The following is a 19,788-nucleotide window of genomic DNA, read 5'->3' as shown; positions in this document are numbered from 1 at the left end:
CAGTCAGTTGTCTCCAAGGACATCTTTGCCAGACTTCTGTCTGCATGCACAAAATAGTCCCGATAATAGTGTCAGGATTTGGTGTGCATGCATGGGACTGATTCCAAGTTGGGCCAGTCACTGGGTAGTCTTTCTTTCTGTATCTGCTCCATTTTTGTCCCTGCATTTCCTTTAGACAGGAATAATTCTAGGTTAAAATTTTTGAAGATGGGCGGGTGGCCTAATGCCTCAACTGGGAACCATGTCTATCTACTGGTAGTAGTCTCTTCTGGTTCCATCTCCTCACTGTTGGACATTTTGGCTAATGTCATCTGCATTGGGTCCTGGTATCCTCTCACATTCCAGTTCTCTGGGACTTTCTAGAGGTTCCCTCTACCCTCCAGCCCCACTGCTATATATTTTGATTTATTTCCCTGGCCATCTTGGTATCCCTCCTGTCTCTCCCCATGCTTGATCCTGCCCCTCCTTTTCTCCTCCCCTCTCCTTTCTCCCACCCAGTTTGCCTCCCATGATTATTTTGTTCCCCTTCTAAGTCGGTATCAGGCATCCACACTTAGATCTTCCTTCTCATTAATATTCCTATGATCTGTGAGTTGTATCATAGGTATTCTGAACTTTTTGGCTAAAATCCACTGATCATTGATTACATACTATACATGTCCTTTTTCATCTGGGTTACCTCACTCAGGATGATATTTTCTAGTTCTATTCATTTGAGTGCAAATTTCACAATGTCCTTGTTGTAGTTGTTTGTTTCTTTTCTTTTCTTTTTAATTCTGTAGTCATATTTATGTACAGGAAACTTAGCGGTGTATATTTATCCCAGTTTAATGGTGAGTTCTTTAGCCTTTGCCTTTTCCAGCCTGGCATTACGAGCCGCAGACTTAGGACCCAGGATGTTGCCTCCTTAGTAGCAGCGGGTCTTGTCCTATCTGTCCTATTAATTGGTCTAGCTTAGTCAGAGCACCCTTGTCTTCTGAGATAAGCTATGTGAAGACAACAGTGGTGCACATATTCCTGTGGAGCAGCTGCTCCAGCCTAGCTTTTCCCTTGATGATGCAGTAGGAGATCCCAATATTTCGACACAGGGCAGACAGGAAAACCACCAGCTCAATGGGTCTTCATCATGGGCAATCACCACCAGCTGAGCCTTCTTACTCTCCACCAAGGTGGTGACTCTATTGATTCCTGCTCGAAGTACAGGTGGTCTCTTTGTTGGGATTTCTCCTTTGCCAGCAGCTTTTTTCTCAGCTTGGGCCAGTAGCCTTTACTTCTTCTCTTGCTTTGTCACTGGCCTAAACTTGTAGGCAAGCTTAAGCATCTGGATAGCTGTTTGCCTCTCCAGGGACTGGGTGAACTGATTTACAGCAGCAGATATTTGAGCCATTTATATAGGATATCCCTTTGCCTCTGCAGCCTGATGTAGAGGGACCATTTGAAGGAGCAGGTGATATCTCTTTTTGACCTTGATGTCCTACCTAATGCTGAAGTTCTTGAGCCTATTCTCAAACAAAGAATTGACCAACTTTTTGTCCTCAGGATGGCAGGATCTGGAACCACCTCCTTCCCCTTGGCCTTCTTTCCTTTGGGCATCTTGCTCAGCTGAAGGAGAGGAAAAGGGATGCTGTCGATTTTAATGGCTGAATAGTATTCCATTGTATAAGTAAACCACATTTCTTGTATCCACTCTTCAGTTGAGGGACATCTGGGTTATTTCCAAGTTCTGACTATTACAAAAATGGCTGTGCTGGGCATAATGGATCACATTGTCATATGGTGGAGTATCTTTTAGGTACATGCCCAGGTATAGCTGGGTCTTCAGGTAGAGCTATTTCTAATTTGCTGAGGAACCACCAGATTGATTTCTACAGTGGTTGTACCAGGTTGCAATCCCACCGGCAAGGAGGAGTGTTTCTCTTTCTCCACATCCTCTTCAGCATGCACTGTAGCTTGTGTTTTTGATCTTAGCCATTCTGATTGACATAAGATGGAATCTCAGCACCATTTTTATGTGAATTTCCCTGATGATTAAGGATGTTGAACATTTCTCTACATTCTTTCCAGTCATTTGAGATTACTCTGTTGAAAATTCTCTGTTTAGCTCTGCAGCCCATTTTTTTTAAATTGGGTTATCTGGTTTTGTGGAGTCTTCTTGAGTTCTTTCTATATTTTGGATATTAGCCCTTTATTGGATGTAGGGTCCAATAAAACTCATTTCCCAATCTGTAAGTTGCTGTTTTGTCCTATTGACAGTGTCCTTACAGAAGCTTTTCCATTTCATATGGTCCCTTTTGTCAATTGTTGATCTTAGAGCCTGAGTCATTGGTGTTCTGTTCAGGAAAATTTCTGCTGTACCAGTGCTTTCAAGGATATGCCCACTTTCTGTCTTATTAGATTCAGTATCTAGTTTTATCCAGAGGTCCTTGATCTATATGGACCTGAGCTTTGTACAAGGAGATATATAAGGATCAATTTACGTTCTTCAACAAGCAGATCTCACTTGTATAGTAAAAATGACCCCAATATCTAGAACTTCTATATTCTATACTAATGAAAATAAATCAGTAAGGTTATAAGTAAAGAAAAGTAGCTAAAGTGGCCCAGACCACTTGTGATTCAATTAAAAACTCAGAGCTGTATGCCTTTCTTACAGTATTATGTGTTTTTCCTGAATCTTTTAATATGGTTACTGATTCTCAAAATGCAAAAAGAGCTGTTTTACATATTGAAACTGCTGAACTTATTCTAAATGATTCAGAATTAACTTTGCTATTTATTCAGCCACTGCAAGTAATCAGAAATAGACATTATCTATTGTATATAATATACATCTGATCCCTTATGGGTATCTCACAACCTCTAACATAAGGTAATGATGAAATTGATCACACACTAATATGAAATGTGCTAGATGCCTCAGAATTTAATAATAAACACCATGTTAACAACAATTATTTGAATGAAATATGTTTCTATTCCTTGGCAACAAACAAGGAAATGTCCTACTTGTTCTTTGTGTAACCAAACTCCATCACCTGCAGGAAGAAACCCAAAAGGTGCCCAAAGAAATGAAACTTAGCAAATATATGTATTTTATTTTGCAGAAATTTGGGAAATTAAAGAATGTGCGTCATACCACAGGTACATGATCAGGATTACAATGGGTAACTGTTTTCTGAGGCCAAGAAGTGCTTGTTGACAGAGCCTGATATAGCTGCCTCCTGTGAGGCTCCACCAGAGCCTTGCTGATACAGACCCAGATGCTTACAGCCAACCATAGGACTGAGCACAGGACTCCAATGGAGCAGTTAGGAGCTGAAGAGATTTGCAACCCCATAGGAGGAACAACAATATCAACCACCAGAACCCCCAGAGCTCCCAAAGATTAAACCACTAACCAAAGAATACACAGAGAGGGACCCACGGCTCCAAGCTGCATATGTAGCAGAGAATAGCCTTATCTGACATCAGTGAGTTGGATGGCCTTTGGTCCTGTGAAGGCTTGATACCCCAGGGAAGGGGAATGCCAGAGGGGGGGAGGCAGGAGTAGGTGTGTGGTTGGGAGAGCACTCCCATAGAAGCAAGGGGAGAAGGGATAGTACAGGGGATTTCAAGAGGGGAAACCATAAAAGGAGATAACATTTGAAATGTAAGAATAAAAAAAACAATGTTCTATGATTACACATTTATTAAAAATTATGGCTATTGTAGAGATACATGTATTATGTAAAACTGAAAATGCTCCAGCATATGTCTCTAATAAAATCTATCAGTATTTTTGCATATTAGAGCATAAAGCATATTACAGGTGTATCATGTAATCCTGTAGGATAAGCAGTTATAGAAAGATCCAATTATACTTTATAAGACCCTTAATAAATGGAAGGAAGTAACAAATATCTCCAGAAAGTGATAGATTACTCTGTACTTTATTAACTTAAAATTTTTGAAATTCTAATAAGAAAGGAATAACAGATGCAAAGAGACTTTGCATAGCAGGAAAACTGCAGAGTGAATCAATCTGTATATTTTAAAAAATGTGTTGACCTCTTAATGGATATGCACTATGTTGGGGAAGAGATTTTGTCTTTGTTTCCAAAGGAGAACTAAAACTATAGATACCTCCAAATTTTATAAAGATTACATTTGAACAAGAGATACCTCCTGAATAAGGAGAGGCAATAGTTCATCAAAAGGCTTGGTCATTTAATTCAAACTAACTTAAATATATGGAATAAACAAATACCTTTCATTTGATCAGACATGAAAAAATAAAAAAAATAATTATACTTTTGAATGATAATTTTTCAAAAGTTCACTTGCCATAATGCTATGAAATGAAAAATGGGTTCTCTTAAATGATGTGACTTAATTCCATATTAAAATATTAGACATATTGCACCTCAGCTTTTGAGTATTATCTTAAATAAAAAGAATATCTTTGTTGTTTGGTATTAAAAACACAGTTAAAAGATTTAAAATATTTTAAGTAAATTCAACAAGTTACTGCAGTTCAAACTTGGTTGCTAAATCTCTAAGAGCTGGAATGATTTGTAGCTAAGATAAAATATTTAAACAGAGAGATGGTAGCCCATGCCTTTAATCTCAGCAGAGACAAGCAGATTTCTATAGATCTCTATAAGTTAGGTGTTTTCTAAATTCTAAAGTTGTAACAAGGTGGTGATAGCACATGCCTGTATTCCGAATACCCAGGGAAAAACTCATATGTAAATACTAATTGATCAGTGTACATTTACAGAAATCAAATGGTAGAAATTATTACACATAAAACCTCTACAAGGTTACAAGAAAGGCAGGTAATTTCTAGTGGGAACAAGAACAAAGAGCAGCTTTACCTACTGCCAGCAAGCTCATCTCTATACATGCAAACATGACCAATATTGAACCAGTTTGTGAATATATTTGTCCCATGGGAAATGACACTTCCCATTAGGAGGTACAGCTTTGCTGGAGTAGGCATGGCCTGATGAAAGTGGCTCACTTTGGGGGTAGGCTTTGAGATCCAGTGGTCAAACTCTGTCCAGTGTAGCTCCCTTTGGATCAAGATTCAGAACTCTAGGTTCTTCCAATACCATCTGCCTGGATCATGCCATACTTCCAACCATGATGATAATAGACTAAAACTCTGAAACTCCAAGGCAGCCTGAGTTAAATGTTTGCCTTTATAAGAGTCACCATCCTATTGTTGTCTTTTCACAGCAATAAAACCCAAACTAAGACAAAGAAGGTACCCTAATTATGGATATAGCATATACCTTGGTGAATTGGCAACTGAGGATGCTTCATGAAGCAAAAATGGAGTCCACCGACATTGACCTTCTATTGTAAATGCTTTCCATATACAGAGAATAAATATTCTTTCACTGAGAAACAAATCTAGATGCTTTGCTAGGCATGGAAAAAACTATATACTCATTCTGTTGTGATCTACCTCGTCAAGATTGCCATTAAGATGACAAGCACCGCCCGAAGTTCATTATGTTCACAACATTCAAATTGCTGAATTAATATGAGACTGATATGAATATTTTACACTATTTACAACTAAAAAAAATAACTTAAACCTAAAATTTTACAATACAATTAAGCTGGACACTATAGAACAATTGACAGAGATAATGACATTATTGAAAATAATTTTACTGAGTTAGAGTTAAAATCTTCTCTTTCTATTTAGACAAGACAAGGAAATGATGCAGGAGATTTGGCTGGCAGGCCAGAGAGCCACAAGAATCCACTTTTTTTCTGCTTTTGTCAGAAATTGGATTACAAGCACATGCATGGCTTGTTTATAAAACTCAGATCATGTATTCTTTATGCCTAAACCTCCACCCTATATCTATCACCCCTCCATAAATACTCAACACAAAATCCTACATACGTATTTCTTTTAAAAGATGAATATGATCACTCTATGACAAAGTTTCATCTGCTGTATACACTTCAGATACTGACAATATATGATATTTAAGAAATGCATCTAAGGTTATTATTGATGGTTTTAATCAAAGAAATAATATTCATGTAGGAATAATGTTTCAATAAAATAATCTGGAAAGTAATAATAATTCCATATCTCAGGTAATTCTTTTAAATCAACAATATATTCTCTGTTAGACAATGAAAATAATTAGGAAAAATAAAAAATTCTTTTATTTTTTTAATGAAACACTATGGAATGGAGTAGGAATACATAATCATGAATACAAGATTACTCTTTCTGCACACAAAATGAATAATTTCACATTTTATCTTTTCCTAATTTTAAACTACAATACAAACTTTGTTTATTTCTTCCCCTTGTATTGTTATTTTTATGACCTTTTACTTATGTTAAGGTTCAAATACAGTCATTAAATTAGTTATCAATCCCTTATTTGAACTCTGTATATTTGTGTGATTTATAAATATATTATTTTTTTAAAAAGTGTTCTATTTCCTTCTTTGTAAATATGGCTATTAACTTAGAAACTCCCATTTGTATTCTTTGTAATAATAGTATTTTTGTTCACTAAAACAATTAAATTAATATATAGATACTTGTAATAATGTCAGGTAAGGATTAGTTATATATATTTCATAAACATTTGAGTTTGAAATGGCCCTAATATCTCATTTTTTATTTAGGTATTTCCTTTATTTACATTTCAAATGGTATCTCCTTTCCTGGTTTCCCCTCCAACAAAAACAAAAAACCCTGTTCGCTCCCCCCTTCCTTTGCTCACCAACCCACCCTCTCCCACTTCCTTGCCCTGGCATTTTCCTATACTGGGGCATAGAACCTTCACAGGACCAAGGGCCTCTCCTCCCATTGATGACAGAATAAGCCATCCTCTGCTACATATGCAGCTGGAGCCTTGAGTCCCACTATGTGTACTCTTTTGTTGGTGGTTTAGTCCCTGGGAGCTCTGAGGGTACTAGTTAGTTCATATTGTTGTTCTTGCTAAGGAGCTGCAAACCCTTCAGCTCCTTGGATCCTTTCTCTACCTTCTTCTGTGGGGACCCTGTGCTTAGTCCAATGGATGGCTGTGAGCCTCTACGTCTGTATTAGTCAGGCACTGGCACAGTCTCTCAGGAGACAGCTATATCAGGCTCCCATCAGCCAGCACTTGCTGGCATCCACAACAGTGTCTGGGTTTGATGATTGAATATGGGAAGGATTCCCAGGTGGAGCAGTCTCTGCATTGTCCTTCCTTCAGTCTCTGCTCCATAGTTTGCCTCTGCAACTCCTTCCATGGGTATTTTGGATTAGATATATGCATATTTCATAAACATTTGAGTTTGAAATGGCCCTACTCTTTCTTTATTTCTCTTTTGAATGAGTACTTTTTAGTGTTTGAAGTGGTAATATGAATTAATTTTTCATTCTAGGTTCATTGTAGCATAAATTCTTATGTAATATCCATGTTCAATAGTGATTTATGTCAATAGCAAAGTTAATTCATCAAGTTGGAAAATATATAAATCAAGATATATCTTTGGGATAGTATGTATATACTGCATCTTCATGAGTTAAATCCTCCTAAATATTCTGTTGCAGTTTTATATTCAAGAGACTGATTCCATACATGAATGGATAATATTCGATCCAAACAACAGTCTCTTTACCATAGCAGGCATTTTTAATTTCCATGAATTGAAGCATCCTTTATTCAGAGCACTGAAACTAGTTTGATTACTCTGATTGTAGACTGGTTGTATCTCAGCACAGATGTTCCCATTCATTTTCTTTAAATGATTTATCTTTATGAACTTCAAAATAAAAAATATTTACTTTTTAAAAAGAGTTATGCAAATTGTCTGTATAGTAATTTCATCGAATATGCTATAGCTGTGATACATGTAAATATCATTCTTTTACTAGCTGTAACTGCAATTAATTCTGAAAGGTAAATTTTTGTGTATATTAATTTTGATAATTAACACTGAATAACTTCAATCTCTTATATACAATTGAAACACATATACCCCCTAACTGCTATATTAGTTTTTTTCAGACATTAGAAACAAAAGACCCAGTGTGCATATCTTTAACACAGGTCTGGAAGATAAAGTTTGAGACTAAGATTAAAGGGAGTGTTATTTCATACAAAGTTATCTTTCACTAGTGAAACATATCGCATGAGAATCTCACTTTGAGATCTCATTTAAATGTATATACCTTCAGAACATACAATCTTCAAGTGTAGTTACATACAAAATATGAATCTTGGTGTGTCATAATTCAGCCTATACATAGCAGTTGATCTTGACTGAGTAAACAATTGATGCCATTGAATGAAATGATCATATATATATGTATATGACCATATAATGATCATATATATATATATATATATATATGACCATATAATGTCATAATATATATACATAATATATATATTACATAATTATATTATGTCATAATATATATATATATATAATGTACATATATACAAATCCAGTGAGCTAGAATATACACATAACAACAAATATCTTGTATTTATCAGTGCTGGGGAATTTTTCCTAATCGCATAATGGCAGTTCTTTAAATTACAAAGGAGATTTCTACTGAGGACAGGAAGACTTGACACTTAGCTCTTTAAACCTGCCATTTACTTTTTTTAAAACAAATGAAGAATAGAGCCTCTTTTTAAGGATAAGGTTATGTTAGTCAAGTTTGTTGAATCCAAAGAATCTTCAAAGGTTCATGTTCTTGAACCCTGACCATACCCTGGTACAGACTATCATTGGGAACTTCAGTTCACTGAGGGTGCTATCCAAAGAGATTAGAGGGCATATCTCTTCCTCTGTCTTTCTTTTGTTCTTTATTATGACACTTACTCAAAACCAAAGGATGTAATTGATCATGAAGTAAAATGAACCAAAGCTATGAGCCAAAATAAATCCTTTCTCTTCATTATTTGATCACCTCAGGTTCTTGTTTATTTGGTTGGTCATTTTGTTTGTTTGTTTTTTTTTATCCTGGCAAACATGTTATATTCATTATAAGTTGGAAGTATTATTTAATAATTCCATTAGCATTGAAGTCTTAGGCTCTGCCTAATAGAAACTGAATATAATCACAGAAACAAAATATATATACACTACTCTGTGTGATGTGCAAAGAAAATGCCATCTCTATAAAAACCTGTATTACTAAAAGAATCTTGCTTTGGAAAAAAGAAATTTTAGGTATAGCTACTGAACAATCAAGAGCAAAAGTAGGAAATTACTTTGGAAAGTTCTTGGTCAAATGCCTTCTTGGTAGAACGTGTTGTCTATCATGTAATATTTGCAACGTATGAGAACAGTATGGCCCAATATTTTTTGCCACAATCATTGAAATGGCAAATGAGAAAAAAATATAAGTTCTTTCTTTGTTGCCAAGAAAGTTTCTGTTGTTTATAGCAAACACATGAAGGGTCAATAAAGGGAGATATTTCATCTCTGTCTCAGTGTATTATAATGTTTTTACTCTATGGTAAATTAAACTTGAATTTTTCCTGTATCTTGTATTCCTGAGATCAGTGTTGCATAAGAAATATACATACAATTTTGTTGCTGTTGCTTTAAGAGAAATAAACCTTTATTTCCATTTTTTTCCCTCAGATTAAGCTGGCTGAGCTGGTTTCCTTGAATGGCTTAGTTAAAGAAAGGAAATCTGTTGTCCTCATTTGACTCCTCCAGTTCTTCCTTGCCTTCATCCTTGGCTTCAGGCTGCAGTAGCAGCAGGAACAATGTACTCAAATTCAGATGAATCAGCCAAGAAGGCCTTGACATTTCCAGCAAGTGGGGGCATACACTCAATCTTTACAGACAAAGTCAGAACCCCCTTATATAAACTGATTTTACAGTGTAGGGCTGAGGCCATGGTCAGGTAACCCACCTCTTGAACCTCATCAGAAATATTTCCGCAGTAGTTGACTATTAACAGAGACACTCTCATTAACAGGTAAGAATACTAGCTTACAGATTACTCAGCCCTAACTGGAATATCTATATCACTCACCCTCAAAAATTTCAAAGATCCATGGTGAAACTGTGGAGGAAAAGATTCTAAGAACCAATGTCAGTAAACCACTTTTAAATAGTACTTTTCATATATAACATTGTACTGGCTGGGTTAATGCCAAAATGCCACAAGCTAGTTTCATTGTGGAGGAAGGAACCTCAATTAAGAAAATGCCTCTATAAGGCTGTAAGGAATAGTCTTAATTAGCCCAGTCCATTGTGAATAGTGTCATCCCTGGTCTGTTGGTCCTGGGTTCCATAAGAAAGTAGGCTGAGTAAGCCCTGTGAAGCAAGTCAGTAAGAAGCATACTTCCATGGTCTTTTACCAGCTGCTGCCTCCAAGATCCTGCCCTGTGTGAGTTTCTAACCTGACTTCCTCCTGTGATAGAATTTTGATCTGGAAGTGTAAGCCAAATATACCCATTCCTCCCCATCTTACTTTATATTCATTGATGTTTCATTTCAGCAATAGAAACCCTAAGACAAACAACTTGTGCATAAGACCTGCATAAGATCAAGCCAACTAAAGTCCCACCATGGCACAGGGAAGCAAACACAAATTCTATCCCCAAGCTGAGGAGATATTGCTAATTTGTGACTGCTGGAAGACGGTAAGCTTTCTTTAAAGATGTCACTCCTGGTAAGTCAATCACTGTCCAAGGAACAGCCCTATACTGAAGAATATTTTTATAGCACAAATTGAACTCAGAGAGCTTAAAAAGAGAGAGGATAGAAATCTGGGTGGTTAGGAAGGTATGGATGGATCTGAAAGGAGTTGAGCAGAGGTATGTACATGATGAAAGCATAGCTTATGGAATTCTCAAAGAATTAATAAACATGTTTTAAAATTCATTTTTTTATCATTCCAGATTTATTTATGGTTTAATCAATTTCTTTAACTTGTGTTAAGTACAGTTTTCTGCACATGTAAATATAAGATATTAATCAAATAAATTCTACTTAACATTATTTAGTTTTTATTCTTTTCTTGAACCACTTTTAACTACACACAAAGGGAGTATTTTAAACATACAGGAAATGAAATTGGGAGGGGTAGAAAAAAGAAAGGAATGAGAAAAAAAGAAAGGGAGAATAAAAGGGGTGTGAGATAGAGAGAGGGAAGTGAGGAGTCAGAGGAAGAAACTTACAAAAGACAAAGTCAATTGAATAAAGACAATATGTGATTTTCAAACTGCTTCAGTTATTCACAAGACTTAGACATCAGCTGTGCCTATCACTGCTGTGGCCAAGTAGGGAAAGATCATATAAGGAAACATGCCAGCCTGAACACACCATCACCTCAGTGTAACACAATAACTCAAGTTCTCAACAATAGCAGTGAGGCACTCTCTAGAATAACTTATTACTGTATAATTACTTGTCAACAGCAGTGACACATGTGAAAAATATTTAATTTTTTTCTGGTATCTTGAGAATTTTGAAACATAAAGTTTGAGAGCTGATTAAGATGGCTAAAGGCAGGATGGAGAGATGGCTCAGTGGTTAAGATTACTGAATGGTCTTCCAAAGGTCCTGAGTTCAATTCACCAGCAACCACATGGTGGCTCACAACCATCTATAATAGGATCTGATGCATTCTTTTGGTGTGTCTGAAGACAGCTACAGTGTACTAATATAAGTAAAATAAATAAATCTTTTAAAAAATGGATAAAGACAAACATTCTACAACCTACCTGTATTCCTATAGCTTGCAGAACATCACTAGAATTCACAAGTCTTAGAGTAAACTATAGTGATGCAAACAAAAAGCTCCAAAGGTTCAGCTCCAATGGTTTACATGCCATAAATAATTTTTAATAAGTAACCCTACATATTAATGTAAGTAATTAGTTCATAATTCCTTATTAAGTCATGTAAAATATACTAAGTTCTTTTGAGAAGATCAACTTAAAGTTATAAACATTTTAAATCTCTTTATTTGTAAATTTTTATTTTCTTTTATGTGTCAATCTTTCGGGGGGGTGTGGCTTGTAGTTTGGCGAAGTTACATTTTTTTTTCTAGCCTACAGCACCCAGTATTTCCAGGCGCTCTCTCATCCAAGTACTAACCAGGCCCGACCCTGCTTAGCTTCCGAGATCAGACGAGATCGGGCACGTTCAGGGTGGTATGGCCATAGACGAAGTTAAATATTTTTATATAACATTAGAAATGCCTTATCTCTATACTTTCACAAATTAGAAACACCTTATTATAAATATGTGTGAGATACTTTTTGCATTCCATTCCCATCCACTGGAGGTAAGGGAACCAAAGAAAAATGAAGCATCATCATCTTTCAATAAATCCAAGAAAATGGTAAGTGCATATGGATGCAGCTTTGGGACTGGTGCCCACAAACTAAATCTGCTTCAAGATGAACACATAGACTAGAACTCAGATCCTGGGTCTGAATCATGGAATACATATGGAAGTCAGTCTGAAGTAGAAAATACATGACATACTGTGCATGTAATTTTCATAGGAAATTAGTTCTTTCCAACACTTAATATAGAACAACTATTTTTAAAAAATGTATTGGTGCTTATTCATTCAGAATAAAAATGATTAAATTATCTAACTCACAAATAGTCATTTTGTCTTTCAATTCCTTACAGTGATTAAATTGGAACAGCCAATAAGAAGGTCTGTCAGTTGCTTACCATGTTACCTATCATATACCTAAGAAACACTGAACACATTTTTAAAATATAGAATAGAGTTTATTTAGGCCATAGGAGGGGAGTTGAGGGGAAGTAGAAACAGAGAAAGACAGAGAGAGGGGGGGCAGACAGACAGACAGACAAACAGAGAGGAGAGTAGAAGCTGGCTATGAACAGAGAGATGGGAGGAGAATGGGGAGTGAATGGAGAGAGAGAGAAAAGAGAAGAGAAAAAAGGAGAGAAGAGAAGAGAAGAGAAGAGAAGAGAAGAGAAGAGAAGAGAAGAGAAGAGAAGAGAAGAGAAGAGAAGACACAACACTGAACATGTTTTAAGAGGTTTTGAAATCTGTCAAACTCATTAAATCTTCTTTAAGAGTAAAGCACAATAGTTAACCTAAATGCTACTACTGTTTATACTGTAGCTAATAAAGGACCATGGATATTCATGAGAGCAAATATTTAGCAATATCCAATGACATTTTGGTGCTGATATTTTGCTAACAAAATATTAACCTCTTAATAGTTCCTATGTCAAATATTTGGAGTTTCATGAGTATAACATAATTAATGTTGCTTGATTTATAAAAAATAACATTTTAAAAATAAGTATATCTGCCAAAAAGAAACAAATGGAGCTAGAAACGCTTAGGTGGTGTAGTCAAGACTCAGGAAGATAAATAATAAATGTTCTAGGTTGATTCTAGTTTCTAACGTTTATAAATAAGTATTTATGTGAGGATGAGTGTGGGCAGAGGTGAGAAAATCTGAAAGGAGCTCATTATAACAGAAATGTGGCTGTCAGGAAAGGCATGGAGAGGACTGCAGAAGGCCCATAGTGTGAAAGTAGACAGTGGCAGACAGGATGCAGACAGTAAAAGCCATGAGGAAGGGGAGGAGTTGTGGAAGAGGGGTAAGTGGAAGATAGGGAGGAGCAATTAAAGCTAATGCACACAAAGGCCACAAAGAAACATCTATGTTTCTTTTGATTTTTAAATTAAAATAAACAAAAAAATGAATGAAAATGAACATGTGTATTGTACACTTTCAGGAAAAAATACATTTTTCTTGTTTTCAAAATACTTTTCTGTGTAAGGCAGTGAGACAAAAGAAGTAAAGTAAAGCAGTATCTTAAAAGGAAATTAGGAAAAGGAAAATTGTGTGAAAGAACATACAAAATGGGTATGTACCTCAAATGCATGATAGAAATGATACCATAAGAATTATCAATGGAATAGTTTAATACAGGATGTGTCTGAGCCTCATAATCTGTCCTAACTCAACCACAATGTGGAAAGTTACTCATATTCTAAATGAACAAACTATTCCTCACAAATATTCAACTACATAGGAATGTGTAAAACAAAGGTATGATTAGCTTTAACAAGAATCTGTAAGCTAAAATAGACTTTTTCTACTACAGACATTTGACTACTGATTATTAATCAAAATGATTTCAATTTTTATGTATTTTAATGTAATTTTGAAATCACAAGATATGATTTGATCTCAGAAATATTGCACATGAAAATTGCCTTATTCTTTATTTTTACGTCTGCACAAAATTGACAGTCACCCTAATGATATATTCTAATTTTAAAATATCATCAAACCATATCTGAATATCAAATGGAAAATGCAAATACATATCCTGAAGGACTGAAGTAAAACAATAATCTAGTAACTTTCTCATGAAGTCCACTGATAAGCAACAAAAATCACAGTTCATTAGCTGTGTAATCTCATACAGGTGGTATAGAGAATGTCATACCATTTCAAAAGTGTGTCATAGTCATGCCTTAGGTTTCAATTGCTGTATGTATGAATGAACTTATTCCTAGATTCTTGATTTGTATGGCATAGTCTTGATTATCCTGCATGTTTAGTAAATGGAGCATTGTTTGTTGCTTTGTAGTAAATTTTGAGATTGGACATTGCTCCTATTTTTTTCAAGATTATTTTGGTATTATGGATTACTACCAGTTCTGTTTGAATTTTGAAATAATTGGTTGATTTTTTTTGTTTTTTGTAAATATTATCTGATATACAGATTATATATGCTAGTACATTATATTAGCATATGTATATATATAGTTCAATGCAATCTTTATAAATAAATTGCTATGTTCTACAATGTAAATGAGTCTTTAAAATATTAGTGAAAGACATAATATAAATGTGAAATTTTACTGTGGGAAAACCATTATAGGAAAAATAGATTATTGATTGTCACAGATCTAGGGGAAGTCCAGTGACTGCTAAAGACTATTAGGTTAAGTTGTACTGCTGAAAATGCTCATGTAAATGTGTGTGTGTGTGTGTGTGTGTGTGTGTGTGTGTGTATATAGAGTATGAGGTCCTGATTCAGATTTATATTTTTGTGGGAAAATACCCATGTCTCTATCTATCTATCTATCTCTCTATCTCTCTATCTATCTATCTATCTATCTATCTATCTATCTATCTATCTACCTATCTATCTCTATCTTTATATCTATATCTACATATACAATATATGTATACAGAATTGTATAATATAGTAGTATATATGTATACTATACATGAATATATCATTGCTGAGTTATATAGTAATTCTATGTTTAATCTGGAGTGCTGTCAAATTTTTCTTAAATTGTTGCATGAATTTATCCTCTTCATCAGTGTGTGAGGGGTTGAATTACAAATGCAATCTTTCATTGTTCATTTGCATTAAATATTTTCCCTAGTAGGGCCTTTGATTACAAAAGGAATATTTTTAAAATTTTGTTTTGCTGGAGACAAATTCCATGGAATGAGACATACTAAAGCCACATTTCAGCACCAAGTTCAGCTTTTTAATTTTCATGACAAGGTTTATAATTTTCGTGACATCCAATTTTATCCCATTACTCAGAACAATCTAAGAAGCTAGAAGTTATAAACCTTTACTCTGGTTTTATTTTAAGAGTTTCAGATGTTAGTTTTTTTATTTCTTGTTTTGATGGGCTTGAGTCAACTTTGTGAATGGCCTGATGCATTGGTTCATGATTACACTTTTGTAAACAGACACCCAGGTATCTGGCACCACTTGTCAGGATATGCTCATTTTTTCATTGAATGGTATTATAATCTTGTGAAAATCAAATTACTTACTGGATCTGTTAGTTTCTCCAAAAGTAATGTACAAGATGATCAAAGAAGTGAGCCAATATTGCTTCTGCCTCATTAATAGATTAAATTTGTTGTTTACTCCTAGATTTTTTTAGTTTTACAGAATAATCTTGTTTTTTTGTGTGTGATTATCAAGTGAAGAAGTGTTTGTTACTTTGTAGTAAATTTTGAAATTGACATTGCTCCTATTTTTAAGCCTATTTTTGATATCATGAAGTACTCCCAGTTCCATTCAAAATTGGAAATCATTGGTAAGGTTGAAAGTATTTGGGGAAGAATTCATTTTTGTCTGATATATATATATATATATGCATATATATATATATGTGTGTGTGTGTATATACACACATATATATACATATATATGTATATACACATATACATACATATATATATATGACACAATATCAAAGAGAGAATATGAGTAGTTTATATTGTGAAATGAAAGTGCTTTAATACACATGTGTATAAGAATGTGAAAGCCAGAAGCAATATTGGCTGACTTCTTTGATCATCATGTACATTACTTTTGGAGACACTAACAGATCCAGGCACTCATTAATAGATTAAATTTGCTATTTATAAAGCTCCAGATATTGTCTTGTCTCTGCTTCACAGTACTAAGGTGTTAGGATTAGAGATGCAGTTGAACATGCCTAGACTAGTGACTATGCACCTATGCTCAGAACTCCATGCATGTACTGTAGGAACCTTATCAGTTGAGCCATATCCCTAGCCATGAAAGATTCATTGTGATTATTATCAGATGCTTTCAATAGAAGAGTTCATACTTAACTCTACCTTAGCTTTTACTTTTACTTCTTGCCTCCCAAATCCTCATCAGGAGTCTGAGTTTGGTCAGCGTATTTTTTTATATGAAGAACCCTATGGTTCTGTATATTTCCATATCTGTATATTTCCTGGCAGCAGAGTTTTTCAAAAGTCTCATAGAAATATTATTCCCTAAATTTGACTGTTCAAATTCTTGGGTACTTTATTGTTGATGCCAACAGTTGTTTGTAACCTTTGGTAAACATTTGAATATCAATAGCTATCTCTTATATCAACAGATATTGCAGCATATCACTCCAGTAAAAAGGTCTTCCCTGTTGGATAAATAGCAACTCAGTTCAAGTAAGGACAGGTTTGTAGTGACATATTTTTGTGAAAATATCTTTTATATTCTAAGATTGGAACTTTTGTTGAAACTTACAAAACCCAATGACCTCCTTGAGGTCAATTGCAGCAGCCTGACATCCTGACATCCTGCTGTATATTCCACCTGTTGGTTTAACCTGCCTTTAATAGAACATTACAACAACTAATCTCTCCTGGGCTGGACTTCATACGTAATAACTTTCAGCTTTTGCAACCTAAGCTAATGCATAATGTTGATCTTAAGTTATGTTTTATCCCATACCCTTTAGTCAAAAAGCAACGAATATGGGTATGTATGTGAATTATAGTATTTATTTGTTGAAAACTGCAAATAGATCAAAAGTGACTTGCTACAACAATCACAATAAGTGTTGGAAATAACAGACAAATATTGCTTGATAATAGTATTTTGCACTAATGAGAGCTTAGGGGTCATTTGAGACTAGTTGGACTAAAGAGCTTAGTCCAATAAGTGTTAAATATTTCTGTAAAGTGTCCCTCATTCCTTCTCTATACTGATGTTTTCTGTGGTGTTCAATAAATACAAAACAAAGCAAGAGGACAGTTGGACATTAAGAAGGAATAGGGATATACACAGGCAATAAGAAGAGATCAGACACACGCAACAGAAAGACTACAGACAAACCAAAATCTATGAACTATGTACAAAAGTAAGAACAGAGAGAGAATTTGAAAATTCAAACATGAGCTCACTCTTGGTTGAATTACTTCAAGAGGAAGTGCTCAATGTGATTTACTTAATGTGACACCAACACATTTTGGTGCCCCCAAGTCTATCTTTATTCTGTATAAATGCTGCAGATTTTTTTCAGGGAATAATGAGATACTTGAGCTAATATTTATCTAGGAATGGGAACATACTTCTTTCCTATGTGACTTCTAACAGTCTTACTTTCACCCTGCTGACAACCTGTGGAGGCCACTGTAGAGCTTTAGAGAAGAAAACAGAAATAAGAAAATGTGGCTAATTCCTTTTTTCATAATAAGATTCCACCATTTTTCTGGGATAAACATTTTCAAATTCCTTTATGCTGTTCAATTATAACCAGAGCATTGACAAAATTACCTGTGGTAATGTTTGTCAGTCCTAATTCTGTTACTAAAAGAACAGAAATTTTACTTCTAAAATTTGCTGTTTTGTTGTTCTTTTTGTTTTGGATCCTATCACTCTACATTGACAGATTCTCAATGACTTGTTCTCAGAATATCAATATTTTATATCAACAGGAAGAAACCAACAATATCATTTCTTCTCTTCCAACTTCAAATCAATAACTTTTCACATTGATTTCCAAAACTTACTTCCCTATACCACCCATAAAAAGTAGTCACAGTCAAAATATTGTTGATATATACCTTCTCTTTCATGTGCCAAAATGTTTCAAATTCTCAATATTTTCATGCAATAGTTTGAAGAAGATGAAGTAGAAAAAGCCTTTACAGGTCCTTTAATGAGTAGCAATCATCAATTGTACTTTCTGTCTACACATCTTTGTTCTTAATTGGCACAAACATGTTATGGTTATACCTTATACTTGTTGTCATTTTAATATAATTGTAACATCACTCTAAACCAAACAAAGCACATATAAATGTATATCTCAATTATTTGTTGCCCATTGTATTTCATAAACAGTTGCACACCTTTCACTTAACCTTCTCTATAATTGTTTTGTGATCCAGGCAGATATTTGGAAAAATATAATACATCTAATTAATAACTGAGTTCTATCCTTACCCTGGAGATTGGTTGTTTGAATGACATGAATAGAGTGTAAAATTACACTGAAAATGTGTTGCTAAATGAAACCTGTTATCTTTCTTAGAAATTTCACCTATGTTTGGTGTGGTATACACAAAGACATAAAGAAGGAGGAAAGAGTTTTTCTTTCAATCTCATTTTCTCATTTAGAACCATTAAGGGAAGTAAAGAATGATATTCTGTATTGGAAAGGATTACATTTATATTCTTTCATTTCTAAAATAGGTTTCTCTCTTTGAAATGGAAACAGTTTTCTAACTTAAAGTAGGTAATTACACACTCCATTAAACAAGTAATTAACAGATTACAATTTGGAAAAAAAAAAGAAAACTTGAAAATGTGCAATTTAGATTCTGAATGTGAAGAGTGGTGTTATAATTAGCATAATACCTTTGGAAATAGATTAACAAGTACACAATAAAAATGAAAAAAGGAAACAATCTATTTGCTCCATATAGATCAGACACTGCAAATAGCTTTTCTTCAGTCAAATCCAAGCATCATTTTAAGAAAGCTTTATCTTAGAATTATTGCTATTTTACTCTAAACATCAAAATGACCACATTTTGATGTATAAAATGTTTTCTATCCAAAAAGACTATGACTGTTTAGAGTCAATGTTTTAAATTGTCTTCTAACAATAGCTCCCTGAGGCAAGCAGCCAATGTTTGCAAGCTCAACATGTGTAATTCAAATTGGTAGTCTGAAATTGAAAAAAAAAAGACAATTAGAGCAAAATGTATGTGTTTTTCTTTCCATAGCAAGGTTCAACTTCAAAATGTGCATAGGAGAGATTCCAAAGAGGCATGCTCATGGAGTCTTCACTACCCTGCCTCCCAGGAAATGGAATTTATTCTAAATTGGAAAAACTTCCCATTCTCCTTGCTAATCTTCTTTGCAAGAAGATAAAGATAGATAAGTAGATAATGGATAGATAGATAGATAGATAGATAGATAGATAGATAGATAGATAGATAGAGCCAAATGATTGAAAACACCACAAACAGCTTTTAACCACAGTAATAA

At 34.5% G+C, this 19,788-nt stretch overlaps 1 non-coding gene and 1 pseudogene across 1 annotated transcript; both read right to left on the bottom strand.

The window, feature by feature from the left end:
• Window positions 1–817: 817 nt before the first annotated feature.
• Window positions 818–1,593, bottom strand: LOC116071368 (annotated as a pseudogene).
• Window positions 1,594–12,035: 10,442 nt separating this feature from the next.
• LOC116071545 lies at window positions 12,036–12,154 on the bottom strand. Its single transcript, XR_004110956.1, has one exon. It is a non-coding gene; the product is annotated as a 5S ribosomal RNA (ribosomal RNA).
• Between the last annotated feature and the right edge of the window lie 7,634 nt (window positions 12,155–19,788).

The sequence above is a fragment of the Mastomys coucha genome, unplaced genomic scaffold (genome assembly GCF_008632895.1).
Source record: "Mastomys coucha isolate ucsf_1 unplaced genomic scaffold, UCSF_Mcou_1 pScaffold22, whole genome shotgun sequence".
In the NCBI taxonomy this organism is placed as follows: Eukaryota; Metazoa; Chordata; class Mammalia; order Rodentia; family Muridae; genus Mastomys; species Mastomys coucha.
The sequence above is the reverse complement of the archived record's forward strand: the minus strand, read 5'-3'. Positions and strand labels throughout refer to the sequence as shown.